Source organism: the organism of the source record quoted next, unplaced genomic scaffold (genome assembly GCF_019419815.1).
Source record: "Pyrus x bretschneideri cultivar Hongxiangsu unplaced genomic scaffold, Pyrus_bretschneideri_v1 Contig41, whole genome shotgun sequence".
Classification (NCBI taxonomy): Eukaryota; Viridiplantae; Streptophyta; class Magnoliopsida; order Rosales; family Rosaceae; genus Pyrus; species Pyrus x bretschneideri.
In genome coordinates this window covers 1,345,857-1,363,551 of record NW_025999735.1, presented here as the reverse complement: position 1 = coordinate 1,363,551, position 17,695 = coordinate 1,345,857, and the positions used below count along the sequence as shown (strand labels likewise).

Sequence of the window (17,695 nt, the reverse complement as noted above, 5' to 3'; positions counted from 1 at the left end):
GATATTTTAGTAAGGGATGCTGCTGAATGGGTGAAGGCGTCCTCAAAAGCTTCTGTGAAGCCAACTAGGATGGTGCAAGATTAATATTGATGGTTAAGAAGAATGACTTCTAGGCAAATTGGGGATGATTGAGTTCTTAGAGATCAATGTGGTGATTGGTTAGGGAGTTTTCTGCTAATTTGGGGCAGGGACAAGTTATGGAGGTAGAGGTTTAGAGTTTTTATTTTGGCCTTAAGCTTGCTTTAACAAAGGCGTATATAGGCTTATTATTAAGATGAATTCAGTGGGTGGAATCAACTTGATTAAGCAAAATATGGCAAATGATTTTCATCCTCACCATACAATTTTGAGGAGCTACTGAAATATGAAGGATCAGCTGAAGCGTCATCAGTTGGTTCATATTTTCAAAGAAAAGAATTTTGTTGAGATGATGTTGATGGATGATTGCTTAGGATCTTCAAGGCTTGTTTTTTCTGTTCGAATGACGTTTCCTATTTCTTACATTTATAACGACGCGCTACCGCGGGCGCCAGCGCTGGTTGAAGTTTTTGTTAGGGATCCATTAAATAGTTATTTCTGAAGCCATTGAATTTAAAGTCAATCAATTTTCCGAACATTGAGAATTCATTTGGTTTTGAAATTAGTCACGGACTTCAAGGTTCATTGGCCAAGACCTAAATGTGATAAATTTTTCATTGTGCCTGAAACACGGATGGTACATCACAACTTGTTATATAAGTGGTGAGAAATGTTATTTTTTAAGTTGTTAATTTTTTAACGTAAGTATTTCACTATTTGTATAATAACACATGATGTATCACCTGTATTTCGAGTACACTGAAAAATTTCTCTTAGCCGGTTATAGAGGGAAAAGAGATTGTTGAGTGTGTTGCTAGAGTGTCTGAAATAGTCTCTTTAAATAAGCTTTTAACAACCACTTAGTATTATGATCTAATGTTATTCTTCTTCACTTATAAGTGAGACGTTTTAGTTTCGATTTTTTTCAAAAAAGAATTTGAGCCACATTATTGTTAGCCCATTGTGAGGTTTAACCTATTTTTCACCTCTCTTGGACACCCACATAGAATTTTTTTTTTTTTTTAGTACATTGATATTTTTACACTAGGAGGAGGGGGAGTTCGATTAAGCCACACAATGGGCAGCCTAATTTGGTATCGAATTCACCATTCACGAGATTCGAACCTAAAACCTCTCACTTCCAAATGAAGGTACTGAGTGACTAATCCCAACAATAATTAGCAATAACTTTTTGCACCTAATTCGCTCCCAGCTCGCAACATGTGTTTACATCTCTCTTTCTATTGTTTTAATTCCTTTTTTAAGTGAGCTTCAATAGGTTTTTAAAACTAAAAGTTGAAATCAACGTTGGAGAGATAGACAAAAGGTGAGTGAAGTTGAACTCAACGTTTTACTTGATGAACACATTTCTTTGTATAAAAATCCTAGTGGGTGTTCAATTTGGGTGTATAGGAATTAAGTTGAGTGTAGTCAAATTAGGATTTGCGTCTCCTTCTCCAGATGGGTTATGACCCTTCCACATATCAGTGAGTGGGCTTTTGGTTTTCCGTATATACCTATATACTTGTTGTTTTTCCCAGAAAATGAAATGGAATGTTTATATGTGTTTAAATGCCATGCATAGCATTTGCCTATTTATTTATGCATTAGTAGTTGCATATATGTATGTTTGGTGCTGCGGACGCACAGGTAAGTGCCAGGTAAGTTTATGGTTTATGATTGTGAATTCGTGGTTATGTGAGATGCATAGAGATCTCATAACCTGCACTCCCGATGTTAGTGTTCCCGCCCAGAGTAGGGCATAGTCCTTCACGTGATGTTCACCTCCCGCACCACACGCTCATCTTGGATCCAAGTTAGGTGCACAGTCTTGTCGTACAGACCACTATAGGTGGTTCCGACTCGTAGGTGACCCGCGATTATTCACCCAGTCTTCACATGATCGTAGCACTTGAGCGTATTTATTTACACCCAGTCCTGTCGTACAGACCACTTTAGGTGGTTCCGACTCGTGTGCAAGTTTAATTAGTGAGTTGGGGATTTGAGCTTTAGATTCAGCCGTACAGGTCACGTTAGGTGACTCCGGCTGACATATTACTTGCATTGATTGACATTACCTGGGTTACTTACATTTTATGTGGAGGCATTTGACATGACATATTTCTGAGCATGTTTTCGATATATGTGTATATTCTATTTTCTGGGAAACTATACAGGTTTTACGGCGAGGGGTTAAAACTTTTGATAATGATATGATTTTGAAAAGTTTTGTTTTTGCCCACTCACACTTTCTGTTTTGCGCCCCTCCAAGTTCTAGTTTGGTTTGCTCTTTTGGTGGCTTACGAGGAATCCACAGCATATTTGACAAATTATCACCAGTGTAGGACCACATCTGGGTGTGTTTAGTTAGTGTTTGTTCCTCTGGACTGCAATAGGATTTCTGTGCTCTGAATATTCTTTTTCACACTTACACTTGCACTTGTACGTTAACTACATTGTTTAGTAGTTTGGTTTTTATTTATTCGTACTTTTATTATTATCTTAGCTTCCACACTGTGCACATGGCTATGTCACCCTCACATGACGACCAGCACGCCTTGATTTCGGTCGGGTGTGTCACCATTAGTATCATGTGCAACTTGCAAGGTTATAAGGTTGACACTTGCTTTATGCTAAAATTGCTTTCACAAATACATTTTAACAAATTCATATTTGAATTTATTAATTTTGTTTAACTTCCTCCAATTATATCCTTATAAATGTACCTAAATGAGAAAACATTGCAAAAATATAATAATGACACCTAAGAAACATGTAAATATATAACTGTACCGAAAATATACTAAAAGGAATTGATGTACCTAAATATCTGTACTGAAATCTAAGATGTACCTAAATGTTTGTACTGAAATGTATTATATTAAATTAAGGTACTTAAATGTTCGTACCGAAATGACTATACTAAGATATATTAAATGAATTAATCTACCTTGGTTATCGCACTTTCTAGGTTAAGCTACATGCCAGGCTCCAATGAAGGGCCTCCACCTCCTCCTACATTCAAATACATAAAATAAAGATGATCATATAAAATGTGAAATATTTGATAGGATCCATTTTGGAAACGTAGAATACCGAAAATATATTAAAATGAATTGATGTATCTAAATATCTATACTGAAATATAAGATGTATCTAAATATTTGTATCGAAATGTATTATAATAAATTAATGTACCTGAATGTATGTATCAAAATGACTATATTAAAATATATTAAAGGAATTAATTTACATAAATGCAGAACTCAAAGTGTATTGAAATATAGTTTACTAAATAACTATAACAAAATAAAATATCAGAATATAATTAAATGTAGAAGAAAAAGAAAAATAATATAATTATGAGGTTACTAAATGTACCAATGGACTAAATTTGATTTTAATCTTACAAAAGATTTTAGTTTAAAAGTTATATTTTTGAAGGATTAGAATGCAATTTTGTATTTTAAATATGTTACTGTTGGTATTATGTGTGACTTGTGGAAACTTATGTATATGAACCTGAAGTTCGTAGACTTTTGATCAAAGATTGTAGGGTTGAGGACCCTAGGGACACCGCTTTAACCAAAGGGTTGACTATCTATCAGCTTTCCCCATAGCATCCTAGCATGTCATAGCCAACATATAGAATTCAGATTTGACAGTTGTTCGACTTGATCTCAACTCGACTGGTAAAGCAATAATATAGGTTAAACAAAACGAACAAATTCACACAAACAACTAAAAAAACTCATAAAGAGCAAAGGAATGAAACAAAAGACAAGGTAAAATCAAAAGACGTACCTCCTTATATCTTGTCTCTCCAGATTCCTTTGCCTACAGAACACTGGAGCACAAGCTGTCTGTTTATAAAGCTGAATTGAGTATGAATGCCTTTTTTCGCTAATAAAGCCGAGGGATGGGAAATTGAAATTGTCAGAAAATAAAATCAAGAGGCACAGGAAACAACGAAATCGATAGAACGTAATTTTTTTTTTTTTTTTTTTTTTTTTGGCTTTTGATTTTGGGATTCAAATTTTCAATTTTGTAAGTAAAGAAAAGTAAATTAAGCAAAAGAAGGTTGCTGTGATAAAGAAACCAAAACCAGACAAGTGTCTGTAATTAGAAGATGGAGCAAATAATGAGATGGCCAATGGCAAGAACAACTTTCTTAGCAGAAGAAGATGAGACAAATAATGCATGAGAGAGATAACGTGGTGTGATAGAGAAATGCAATTAAAAAAGACTGAACTTGTGGACTTATTCTGGTATTTGGTAGGTTAGAAATGGCTATATTAATTGACGTCAATTAAATTATAACTTAAATTTTCATGGCAATTATTTAGCACTTTGGAGTGGGAATCTACGCCAACTCCTAAATTAACAATATTTTCTCGTATTATAATATTAATCAGGTGACGTTCTGCATAAAGAAAACCTCACAGCAAGACTATGGAGAAGGGCGGGCCATCGTAGTATCGAATTAAAAAAGACTAAAGCGAGGACTTATTCTGGCATTTGATTCCTCGATGAAATTGTACTGGCTGTATTAGCTATGAAAATAATTTTATGTTATTCTACTATGTTGGGGTTTTAAATCTGAATCAAGTAACCACTTGATCAGTAAGCCTTTTAAGTTGATCAGTAAGCTTTAGGAGGTCGCATGATCACTTGATCAGTAAGCCTTTGTTAGCTATCCACTAATTACTGAATTTTCAGTTAATATATCAATAATCAGCCTAATGCTGTCTTTTATTGGTTTAGTTTTTCAGTTACGCTTTTAATTAAGTTGTTCCAATTGTGTATATATCGAAACTTGGATGTTTTTTGTGCGCTTGTGCATCTACCGAGCCAGATAATTACTGAAAGTTATTCAATTGTGTCATCAATTTCTTTCTATCAAATGTTATGAAATCCTTACTGGATTCGTTTATTTAATTGAGTGAGATGATTTAATAATAGTAATGTATGTTTAGGATCATAACTTAGTTAACAAATAACTAATGAATTAAAAACTCAAACGCTATCATACTATGAAATACCTTGTCAAATACTTAACATAAGCAAGCACATTATACACTAATACCATTCAGTCTGAGTGGCACTCAATCTCGATATTGTTGGACGTCCTAAGCTTACATGTTCATGGTTGACAATGGTCAATTAATTGAAAGAAAAGGTAAGAAAATGACACTTTTAGGGGCACCATTAGTATCATCTACAACTTGCAAGGTTATAAGGTTGACACTTGCTTTATGCTAAAATCGCTTTTACAAATACATTTTACCAAACACCTAACGCATGTTAATCTCTCCATTGCCCCATATATGTTCATATTTCAAACACAAAATGTGAAAATTGAAGTAAAATTGAAATGATTATCAACATGCGCTTAGAGATTATTTGCGTAAAATTAAGCTTAATCATATTTCATCAATGTGGAGGGCAAGGGTAATTAATTATTAACTCTAAAAAGTAATTTCCCTTGTGCAAGTCCACCTATTTGGAAGAAGGAAGAGCAAGAACAAGGGCGTTACTATTCACAAATATATATATATATATATATATATTTTAATGTTTCTTCGTCTTATTCCCATATGTCATTATCGCCGTAGATTTTTGTTTAATTTACAAGTGTTATGAACTTTGTAAGATTTTTGAAGTGTTAATTTTGTAAGTTTTTTAAATTTTCTAATAATTTTTCTAGTTGGTAATTTTTTAGATTTTTTTTTCAATTTTTTAGGGTTGGATTAGTCCTTGCCATTGAAATTTTCAATTTTTAAAATTTGACGCGCAAAAAAGCGCCATGTGGTGCAGCCCTAAATTTTTTATTTTTTTATTTTTTTAACCGTTGGAATCCAACGGCTGTTGTTGCCTCAAATTTGAGTCGTTCGGCTCCGTTGGCCCCCCTCTGTCTGCTACATTTCCTGGCCCAAGCCCCTGCAATAATTGGTGGGGCAGCTACTTTTCTACCAATTGCCCCATGTTTTTCAAACCCTTGGAGTTGATTTCAAAACCCATAGGCAGTTTCACCTAATTCACAGGACAATCCTACCACTGGTGGAGATTCTCTTATAAAGGTAGGGGTGGACGTTGGAATCGAAAATCGAAATCGAAACATGAACTAAATCGAACCGCGCCAAACAGTTTTGAAATGGTTGCAGTTTTGAAATTACACCGCAGTGTAGGAAAACGTTTTGGTTTCGGTTTTAACTTTTGAAAACCGCACGGAAGCTCATACCACACTTCAAATTAAATGTCATTTTTAATTGGTTGTTTGGTAAAGTCCATACATTTAGTATGGACTCAACCACACTAGAATATCACATTTCTTTTGTCTTCGACAGTCTGCTCAGAGGCAGCTCTCGCCTCTCGGTTTCAATTCTTATCACTCATCAGTCTCTCTCTCTCTCAAAATTCATCTGATTCATCTGTTTTGGCAATTGACCATTTCAACTTTATAATGTTGTTGATTGCTGATAACGGGCATTTTGTATTTTGGAGACTGCATTTTATTAACTGTGATGTGTAAGTTTACGATCCAAAACCCATTGATGACATTAGTAGAATGCATCAATGCAAGCTCTATAGAATTATTTTGTTGTGGATGGCTGGATGTGAATTTTGAATGCAAAGTGCAAATTGTATAAAACGCAGGATGATAAGTATTTTCTAGTAGCAGCTTTGGATTATATTAAATGAACATCTTTGGTTTAAATTCTTGTACATCATAAATATCTTGCTATGGCTTCATCATTGAGTTGGCTTGGGCCGTCATGTTCGGATGGGGCCATACGGTCAATTTAGTGTCGACCAACACATTACAACCTCGAAACTTGTGTTATTGAGGTCGGAGTGTGTCACTTATGCAACATTAAATCTTGACGTCACATAGATCAAATGATGATAAATGCGCTTAAGTTATAAATCTAATCAAATAGGGCTGCATTTTGTTCGTTCTCTGGAGCTGCATTCCCTTCCCCAGACGAAGCCGACTGCATCCATAGAAACCCAGCTCCTCAATGATCCCCAAATGCATCCCTTTCCAAACTTACCTAAGTCTACCCCACTTTATTCTTATCCCTTTCCCATCCCAGATAATTTTTCTACTTTCTTCATCCAGTAATCTCTTGTTTGACTTCTGACTTTCACTCTCTTTCACTCCTATTTCTTCTATTCCATTGATTAAAACTTTTTTTCTTTTGCAATTTTTTTATCAAGGTCCTCAGGTTTTAATAAACGTCATTATTTCAATAATAAAATGTTTACATAACAGCATAATTAAATTTTATTTCGAAAATATATTCATTTAGTGTTAAAAACGTTACATTCGATAAATTTATATTCAAATATTTATATTTTTAATTTGTGCCCAATTTTAATTTGCAACCTTTTTTTTATTTTATTTTATTTTATTTTTACTAATTTTCTTTTTAGTTTTAATTGGACACATATATTAATTTATTTTTGTGCCCATATTTTTTAAAACTTCATTTGTACTCATTTTGTGACAGCCTGCTCCGAAAATTTTAAAACGTACGCGTGAAAAGACGATTTTGCCCTTAATGTGATCGTTGTGTGGTTGTTTTTGAGATTGGTGTGGCTGGTTGTGGACCACAAACTCACCCTCACCATTTCTGCCCTGCACCCCCTGTCCCGAGCCCTCTCTCTCCCATTTTCCCCCTCCATGTGTATGGACACACCCCAAAACCCTTGTAATCTTCACAGATCGAAGAAACAAATTACATATCCATGCTCGTAAGGTCCGTAGGAGTTCAACCATACCCATTTCAGGTAAGGATACCTTCGTTTTCACGTCGAACTCGGGATACCCGATTTTTGGCACTGTTCATGCACACGTAAATTCTTATGTTTTTGGGAATTTCAAGCTTGTAGGAAGCTTGGTGAGGTCCTTAAGAGGCTCGGGGTGGTTCGTTTGAAGGTTTTGGACGTCGGGATCGCGAGTTTCGAGGTTGGCCGGAGTTTGGGGTATTTTCCCAGCAAGATTTCGTGGATTTTAGCACTTGAGAGTGGTATGATTTTGTTCCTCTCGTTGTAAGCTTCATTTTGGTACCAATTTTGTGAAATTTGATTGAAAAACAAAGAAGATAGGACGATTTGAAGTTTTTTCCGATTTTCCGGCGGCGGCGACGGCGCCGGAGCCTCGCCGGAGAAGACGACAGAATATTCCGTCAGTTTGGACGGAATATTCCTAACGCCGTTGACAGAATCCGTTAAAGTTAACGGAATATTCCTGACGGCGTTAACTGACGCCGTCAGCGTGCCAGGCATGTGCCTGCGTGTGGTCGGGGCGTGCGGCAGTGAAATTTTTTTCTAAAAATATGGGGATGTTCCTGAGGTTGAGTAGATCACATTGGTGTATTCATACACCCCATTTGAGCATTGTATGAGAAGTTATTTCATAAGGTTGGTTATGTGCTTTAAAATTAACGTTTTTATAGTTGTTTCGCATATAGGTGATACTTACCCCGAGGACGAGCATGGTCACTCGAGGCTAGGGGGTTACGACCCTTCCACACACCAGTGAGTGGGCTTTTGGTTTTCCGTATATACCTATATACTTATACTTTTCCAAGAAATTAATTTAGAACGTTTATTCATTTATATGCCATGCCTATAGTTTGCCATTGTTTATGCATTGTTAATTGGATATATATATATATATATATAATATATATATATATATATTATATATATGTATGTTTGGTGCTGCGGACGCACAGGTAAGTGCCAGGTGAGTATGATTTATGTGTTACATTCAGTAGTGATTTGAGATGCATAGAGAGCTCATAACCTGCACCCCCGGTGTTGGTGCTCCCGCCCAGAGTTGGGCACAGTCCTTCACGTGATGTTCACCTCCCGCACCACACGCTCATCTTGGATCCAAATTAGGTGCACAATCCTGTCGTACAGACCACTTTAGGTGGTTCCGACTTGTAGGTGACCCGCGATTATTCGCCCAGCCTTCACATGATTGTAGCACTTGAGCGTACTTATATTACACCCTGGCTTGTCGTACAGACCACTTTAGGTGGTTCCGACTCATGTGCAGGTCTAGCTAGTGAGATGGAGATTTGAGCTCTAGATTCAGCCGTACAGGTCATGTTAGGTGACTCCGGCTGACAAATTATATGATATTGTTGCGATATTACCTGAGCACTTGCATTTTACTTTGAGGTTTTGGCATAGCCTATTTTCCGAGCATGAGTTATATATATGTATATTATATTTTCTGGGAAGTATACAGGTTTTACGGCGAGGGGTTAGAACTTATTTATTAAATGGTTTTCGAAAAGCTTTGTTTTTGCCCACTCACGCTTTTGTTTTGTACCCCTCCAAGTTCTAGTTGGCTAGCACTTTTGGTGGCTTCCCTGAGGATTTCTCCGGCATATCTGACAGACTATCACCAGTGTAGGACCACCTTCGGGTGTGCTTCTATCGTGTCGTTTTCTTCTGGACTGCATTAGGTTTTCGTGCTCTGAACTTAGTGTTCACACTTACGCTTGCACTTGTTCGTTGTTACCTTGTGTAAAGCCAGTTTTTATTTATTCGTACTATTTTTATTATTATTTTATTAGCTTCCGCACTGTGCACATGGTTACATCACTTCCAAGTGACGGCCAGCATGCCCTGATCTCGATCGGGGTGTGTCACATTTTTTTTTAATCTTATATTTGTACCCATAATTTACTTATAATGTACCCATTCTTCTTTATAAACTTACCACTTTGTTATATGTAAAATGTGCCAAATTTTTTTTGTGAAATTTTATATTTAAAATGTACCAAATTTTAACACTATGGATACATTCTTTTGCCATTTGTTATTTTGTATTTTTACATTGTTTTTATCCATTTATTCAATCAATTTTATTGAAATTTTTGTATTGCAGCCATTTCTAATAGTAATAAATGAAGGATTTTAAATCTGAGATTTATATGCCATATATACACACACACACACACACACACATATATACACATGAATTATGCGATTATAAATATCATAAAATGTCAAATAATTAATGTCAAACATATAGAAATATTCAGATTAATAGTAATTTCATGAGGTGTACCAAGTTAAGGGACTTTGATAAAAATTTGAATACAATTAAGGTTTTAGACAAAAAGTGTCAGTGACTAGGGACTAGATCCAAGTCTCACTTAATTCAATTTCCAATTCATATTTTGTTTTGTTTTAATATTCAATGTGTATAATATTCATTATCTCCTATCAAATATTTGAATTTATTAATTTTGTTTAACTTGCGCCAATTGTATCCTTATAATGTAGCCAAATGAGAAAACATTAAAAAAAAAAAGGACACATAAGAAATATGTAAATACATAAGTGTACCAAAAATATTTTTAAAATTAATGAATTGATGTACCTAAATCATGGATGGAGCAAATGAAGGCTCACTAGGGGTAGATGCCCGTACTCAAGTAATTCGTTGGTTAAGCTGCATACTGCAATTATATATATCCATGTGTTATTTTTGAAGAAAATATATGTGCCTAATATCAAGCATACCATACTACTTCTACTCTATATCAAATATAATATGAGCAAAAGTGCTCTTGTTCTGTCATTCAAACCAAAAAACCCCTCATCCGCCTGTCATGTATTAATATTTTTCTCATCAATTTGCCACTTTCAACTAGTACTAAATTTTTTATAACATTGCAATTGTGATACATCGTCATATGCAATCATCTCCAATATCATATTTGGTATAAGCCATACTATAATAAGGTCTTCTTAGTTGTTTTTCAAGTTGCCCCCACTAGAAGAAATCTAGTTTCGTCCCTGACCTAAATGTTTGTACTGAAATATATTATAATGAATTAATGTACCTAAATGTTTGTACGAAAATGTTTGTGCTAAATGATATTATATTGAATTAATGTACTTAAATGCCTCCATCGAAATGCACATACCAAAATGTATTAATATACCTAAATGAATAACATGAAGTGCATTGGGATATTATATAAATGAAATTAGTTTACCTATGTCTGTAACAAAATAAAATATCATAATATTATTTGTGGAACCCCCAGATGTTATTGGGATATTATTCCTTGTTCTTATAATGGAGTGGCACTCGGCCTTGCCAAGTTAAGTTTACATAATTGTTCTGATGTAGTTTGGTTTGAGGAACCCCCATATGTTGTTTGGGAAGTTCTCAACCAAGATATGTTACTCCCTTGAGTTTATGAATAAAAGCTATCGTATTCTATTCAAAAAAGAATATAATTAAATGTAGTTAATATTAACATTAGGAAAACAAAACATGAAAATGTAATTATGAGGTTATTAAATGTATTAAGGGACTAAATTAGATTTTAATCTTAAGCTAGAATTTAGTTTAAAAGTCAAATTTTTCAAGAACTATAACCCAGTATTCTGTTTTAAATATGTTATTGTTGGTGCTTTGTGTGACTTGCATAAACTTACATTTGTGAACCTGAAGTTCGTCGACTTTAGCTCAAAGATTTTGGGGTTCCAAAGGGTTGACTTTCCCATCAGCGTTCATCGTAGCACCCTATCAATATCATATCCAATGTATACGACTTAGACTTGACAGTTGTTTGACTTGAATCTCAACCTGACATTTTTTATTTTTTTTTTAGTAAAGGAATCTCAACTTGACTGGTAAAGCAACAATTTGGGTTAAATAAAACGGGCAAATCCGCACAGACAGCTAAAAAACCCATAAAGAGCAGAGGAATGGAATAAAAACAAGGAAAAATCAAAAGACGTACCATATACCTTATCTCTCTATATTCCGTTGCTTACATAACCCCGAAGCACAATCGGCTGGTAAATGAAGCTGAACATAATATGTATACCTTTTTTTCTTTCTTTTCAAGTAAAACCGAGCGACAAGAAGTTGAAATTGGCAGAAAATGAAATCAGGAAACACAGGAAAGCAACGAAATCGACTTTCCACTTTTAGAAGTAAAGCAAAGTAGATTAAGCTAAAGAGGGTTGCTGTGATGAAGAAACCAAAACGAGAAAAGTGTGTGTAATTAGAAGATGGAGCAAATAAAGAAAAAGGGATGGGAAGAAAAGCGCTCTTAGCAGAAGAAGATGAGATAATGAATGCATGAGAGAGAACGTGGTAGGATAGAGAAGCCCAACGTTTGTATGCAATTAAAAAAGACTAAGGTAAGAAAATGGCTGTATTAGTTGACGTATTGAGAAATGTGAGAAGGAACGTGGTACGATAGAGAAGCCCAATGTAGTATGCAATTGAAAAAGACTCAATGACGACTTATTCTGGCAGGCATTTCCTACTTCCTAGGTAAGAAAATGGCTGTATTAGTTGGCGTATTGAGAAATGTGAGAGAGAACGTGGTATCATAGAGACGCCCAACGTAGGGAGGGAATTTTCAAACCATGAAACCCGGAAATCTGTATAAAAATTTTGATTCCATCTCTCAAATCATGAAAGGGTCATGGCTCCTAAGTTACAAAAACTCCATTAAAAACTCATGAACCAAACTCACTAACTCATAATCCACAAAATATACAATTATTCACAAATTTCCGATGGAAAATTTTTGAGGAAAAAAAAGGTGTAGGGAGAAACCCACAGAAAAATTAATAATTTTGGAAAAGAGAGAGAGACAAATTCAAATTGTAGATTTACCTCAGACTTTTTTCAGTTTCAAAATTCAGATCTTGGGTTGTTTCTTTGGTTTAAAGATTCAAATCCTGGGTTTGCCCAGTATAGTTCGATGGATATTTGAAAATCGACAACCACGGTTACCAATTCTTAGTGTGAGAGAGGAGAGCTGAAAATTTTGAAGAGAAGAGAGTGAGGTTTTTACAATGCTTCTGGCTTCATCGGGAATATGAAAGGGTGAAGAACAGCAAGTGGAGAGAAATATAATTTTAAATTGCTATCTTCTAAAGTTATATTAACAGTGGGACTCAAGGAGCACTATCAATTACGGTCAGATACACGTGCTGGGCAAGTCCGGCTGGACTTCCATTTGGGGCAAGTCCGGCTAGCATTCTCCTTGATCTAAAGTCTACGGACTTCAACTTCACAAACTGAAGCAATAAGGTATAAGTTACGTTAATCAATACTTAGGTACTAATTCAATTATCAACAATCATATAATATAGTTTATAAAATATGATTTTAATAGATAGTTTCCCTAACGATATGGTACTTTAACACAAGGTGAATGTTCTTCATGAAGAAAACCTCACAATAAGACCGAAGCTTCCTAAATGGTTCTTTTTCCCAACTTTGCAGTACTAAAATTTAGCACCTCAGTTTTACTATATCTCCAAAAATTGTTTACCAATAACAACAACAAAGCAATTTCCCATTAAGTAGGTCGGCTGTATGAATCCTAGAACGTCATTCCGCTCAGTTATGTAACACGTCTTCTGTTAGATCCAAATACTCTTAAGTCTTTTCTTAAAGTCTCTTCCAAAGTCTTCCTCTAACCTTTTGACCCTGAACTTCTGTCCTGTAATCGCATCTTCTAAATGGAGCGTCAATAGGCTTTCATTTCACATGTCCAAACCACCGTCACCGATTTTCTCTCGTCTTTCCTTCAATTTCGGCTACTCTTACTTTACCTCGGATATCCTCATTCCTAATCTTATCCTTTCACGTGTGTCCACACATCGAACAAAGCATTCTCATATCGGATACACCCATTTTATGTATATGTTGATGCTTCACTGCCCAACATTCTGTGCCATAAAGCATTGTTGGCCTTATTACCGTCCTATAAAATTATTTACCAAAGAGAAAAAAGATGTCCGACATAGGCTCAAACACATTAGACTCTTAAAAGGATATTGTCGATGGACTTAGATTCTTTAGTTGGCCACAATAGTACACGCTTAACTCATTCAAGTGCGGAAAAACTAGATCATCAGCTAGAGGGGAGTTCTCATTCCCTAGATGCATCAGCTCCGGCATTTCACAGAGCCACAAAGTCTTTACATGTGGATGTGAAATATATTGCATAAATATACCAACTATTTATATGATCAAATATAACAAATCAAATGTATAATCACTATCAAACTTATGAAAATTAAATTAGGAAAAAGGAATAAGAATATCTGGCCTGTGAACCAAAGAGAGGTGCAATGTCACTGCCCTAAAGTCGTAAACGCCTCCCTACGTCCAGGTTATGGCAGTGCCTACAATTCCAAGATACAACACAAAGCCTCACAGGAAGTTTGATCTGATATGCATACCAACGGCAAACGAGATTGCAAAGTAGTGATCAATTGCCCAAGAATTAAAAAGTAGGAATGTCAATTGATTGACAGAAATGTGAGAATTGAGGGAGACAGAAAAGTTTTTGGCGTATTATGTTTTCTGTCTGCGGTTTCTTTTTTAAAGAACTTCTCATACCCTTTTAGAAAAGGATTATGACTCTTCAAATAAAACACAACTCTTAAATATTAGAAATAAATAAAATATAATAATAATAAGTTTTGAATCTTAAAAATAAAATATAATTAAAATAACCAACAATCCCCCACAAGATTAAAAACTCCATGAAGAATAAAATAGGCACAATTGAAGAAACGGAAGTTTCGGCAATTTTGTATACCATGCAATGGGTGTAGGTGTCTTTTGGACTTGAACCTACACTTAGTGTTCATAGTTGTCATCTGAAGGAATCGTAGTGAACTAAGTCTTGAACTAGATTCCTCTAATTCAGATTACAACATTTGACACACATAGTATTGATCAAAGACTTGGCGTGGGTTAGCGCTATTTATGGCCATGCGCTTAATCTTGATTCTCATGAGTATTTTTAGAGAACAACCCAATTCTCACAGTCGCGGCCTCACGACTACTTTCACTTAGGTGAGTCCTCCAAGAGTACATGTGACCTGTACTCAGAGGGAGATTGCCTACCTTGGAACTCATTCAGGACAATGTCCTTCCTTAACATCACATATCATCAGCACAAATGTCATAGGGATAAGCAGGGGATTTTATTTCAAATCTCCTATTTTAGAGTGTTGGAATATTGGTCACACAATAGGATTGTTTCTACCCATTGAACCTTCTTCATGGGATCTCCAATCATAAAGGTTGGTTTCTTCCCTAAGTGACTTCCTTATGGGTTTAAGCCCATTCCCCTCGACAAATCTAGCACTCCATTCCTAGATAGATCTTTGGTCAATTGATCAGCATTATTCTTTTCGAACTTCACATAGTCCTGATAAGCTCACATTTATATATATTTTACATCAAATTCACTTGTCTTTTCTTAGTTAGTTCCTTATATTTTTGAGCTATTTACTTTGTTTTTGTTTTTTGTAGGATTTGTCAAGCAAAGAAAAGAAAAATAGCACAAGTGGGATTTTAAGTAACAAATTCGTCAAAACTGCCTGTGCAGATCAACTGACTTTGGAAGCAAGTTGCAAACAGCTCAGAATGAATTGGAGAATGAGCCTTATATGCTTGGAAAGCTACGGATGTCTATTTTCTGGAGAATTTCACGGATTGCTAATATCATTTTTCTAGAAAAGTTATGGTTGTTTTAACATTGAAAGGTTCCCAAGAGGCTGAGCAGTTTGTAACTGACAAGAAAGCATTGAAGGCAATAAATCCAATAAATCTAGCAACCAAAACTGATGCAGCCAAGAACAAACCAGCTGACACCTATTCAAATATCAGAGGAAATGGAATTAAATATGAGGATTAAGAGGGAGTAATTGGCATAAAGGCTACCCAAGGAGTTACAATTGTTTTATCATTTCCTCTCACTTATTGTCATCACTAAATGGCTATTAGTGGGTGAGTTAAGGAGAAGAAAATGACGCAGCAAGAATTGGTTTAAAAGTAGTGTTGGGGAAGGAAGGAAAAAGGGCCTCAGTCGATTTCTTTCAGTTCTATTTTCTCAAACTCATGACTATCTTTTGTTTTAACTTAAGGATTGTGTAACTAAACTTTTAGTAGTTAGGGGCTGTTTTGAAGCCTTGAATATGATTGCAAGTTTGTTGTGACATTTCTTTTGAATTACTTTTATGAATGGATGAAAATTGGTTCACTACTTGTTTCACTTATGAATTCTTTATGTGTTTTCTACGGATGCATACTTAGTAAGCATACCTAGGATTCTAATGCTATGAAAATATGTGTGTCTACCCTAATCGAATGAGGACCTACATATGTTCTAGAGTAGTACATGTTAATTGTGATTAACATGTGAATCAATGTCTAAGATAAGTAAGACAACACCAGTACTTATGATGCCTTGTGATGACTCAAACTCTTTTCGTTCTTAATGATTTCTACTTGTTAAATCTATGAACACGCCATCCTAGATTGCATGTTAGAGACTAAGTTAAGTTGAAAACGTCATTCTCTTAACATACTACATAAGAAAGAGTAATAGGTTGAGTTCTAATATTGAGCCAACTTGAGTATCTTCATCCCAAAATAAAAGGAATTTAATTGAAACATAACATGTTTGTATGATTATTTGGTGGTGGATAGCAATTCCCCTAACTCGTTTTCTTAATTTGTGAACTACTTAAAATTTGTTTTTTGTCCTGTTTTTGTTCGATTTAATTTAAATAGCAAATCAACTCTAAAAATTCCAAAAATTTGTGTGAGTGTAGCTCTGTGTGTCTAGTGTTTTCTATAAAATTTCGTAGACTTTAGATAATTGTAAGTCAGTCTAATAATTATTTTTTGGTGGCTGGTCAGTAGGGACAACAACCCAATTTTTGTGACATTTTAAGTAGTTAGATAAAACAATCTTCTGTGGGAAATACCCTTTATTTTCATATGCTACAATTGACAAATCTTAGTGTTAATAAGGAAAATCAATAGGGCATTTGTGTGCTACTTTGTGGTGTGCTCTTAATCCTATCAAGTCCAAAGAAACAACTTCTTTATTTAACAAGCTTCTCACAGATTTGTATCTAACATTGATATGTCTATTTAATTTCTTATTTGTATGTGCCTGCCTCACTAAATCTATCACAACCTTATTATCACAATGTATGGAGATGGCAGGTATAGGCTTGCTTACCAATGGAATATCAAGCAAAAAATTCTTAATCCATTTAGCCTCTATACATGCAGTATCAAGAGCTATGAGTTCAGATTCCATTGTAATTCTAGAAATTATAGTTTGTTTCTTAAATCCCCAAGATATAGCTGCTCCTCCCAATAAAAATACATATAATGAAGTAGACTTCACTTCGAAGCTATCAGTGATCCAATTTGCATCACTATACCCTTCTACTACATAAGGAAATCCTTTATAGTGTACTTAATAATCCATAGTTCCTCTTAGATACTTAAACACTTGCCTTAAAGCATTCCATTATTCTTTACTTGGATTATGAGTGTATCTATTTAGCCTTCCAACTGCATAAGCTATATCAAGTCTAGATTTATTTGCTATATACATCAAAGACCCAATCATCTGAGAATACTGGAGTTGACACATGTGTTCACCACTATTTTTAAGTAAGCACACACTTGGTTCATATGGTGTCAAGATAGGATTGCAATTGAAAAAAAAAAAATTGAACTTCTTAAGCATTTTCTCAATTGAACTAGCTTGGTTTATAATAAAAC

At 35.0% G+C, this 17,695-nt stretch overlaps 1 protein-coding gene across 4 annotated transcripts in view; it reads right to left on the bottom strand.

Moving 5' to 3' along the window:
• Positions 1-17,695, bottom strand: part of LOC103959480 (probable disease resistance protein At4g27220) — a 98,974-nt gene that overhangs the window by 12,185 nt on the left and 69,094 nt on the right. The window contains exons 1-3 of one of the 4 annotated variants that reach the window (XM_048566385.1): positions 3,883-4,360; positions 3,601-3,767; positions 3,029-3,093 (exon numbers count right to left, since the gene is read on the bottom strand). The exons of 1 other annotated variant lie outside the window; for it this stretch is intronic. The gene's annotated coding sequence lies outside the window, so the exon portion shown is untranslated. Of the gene's footprint in view, positions 1-3,028; positions 3,094-3,600; positions 3,768-3,882; positions 4,361-17,695 lie in introns of those variants that run through there. 2 more of the 4 variants (XM_048566386.1, XM_048566387.1) reach the window with 2 other exon arrangements.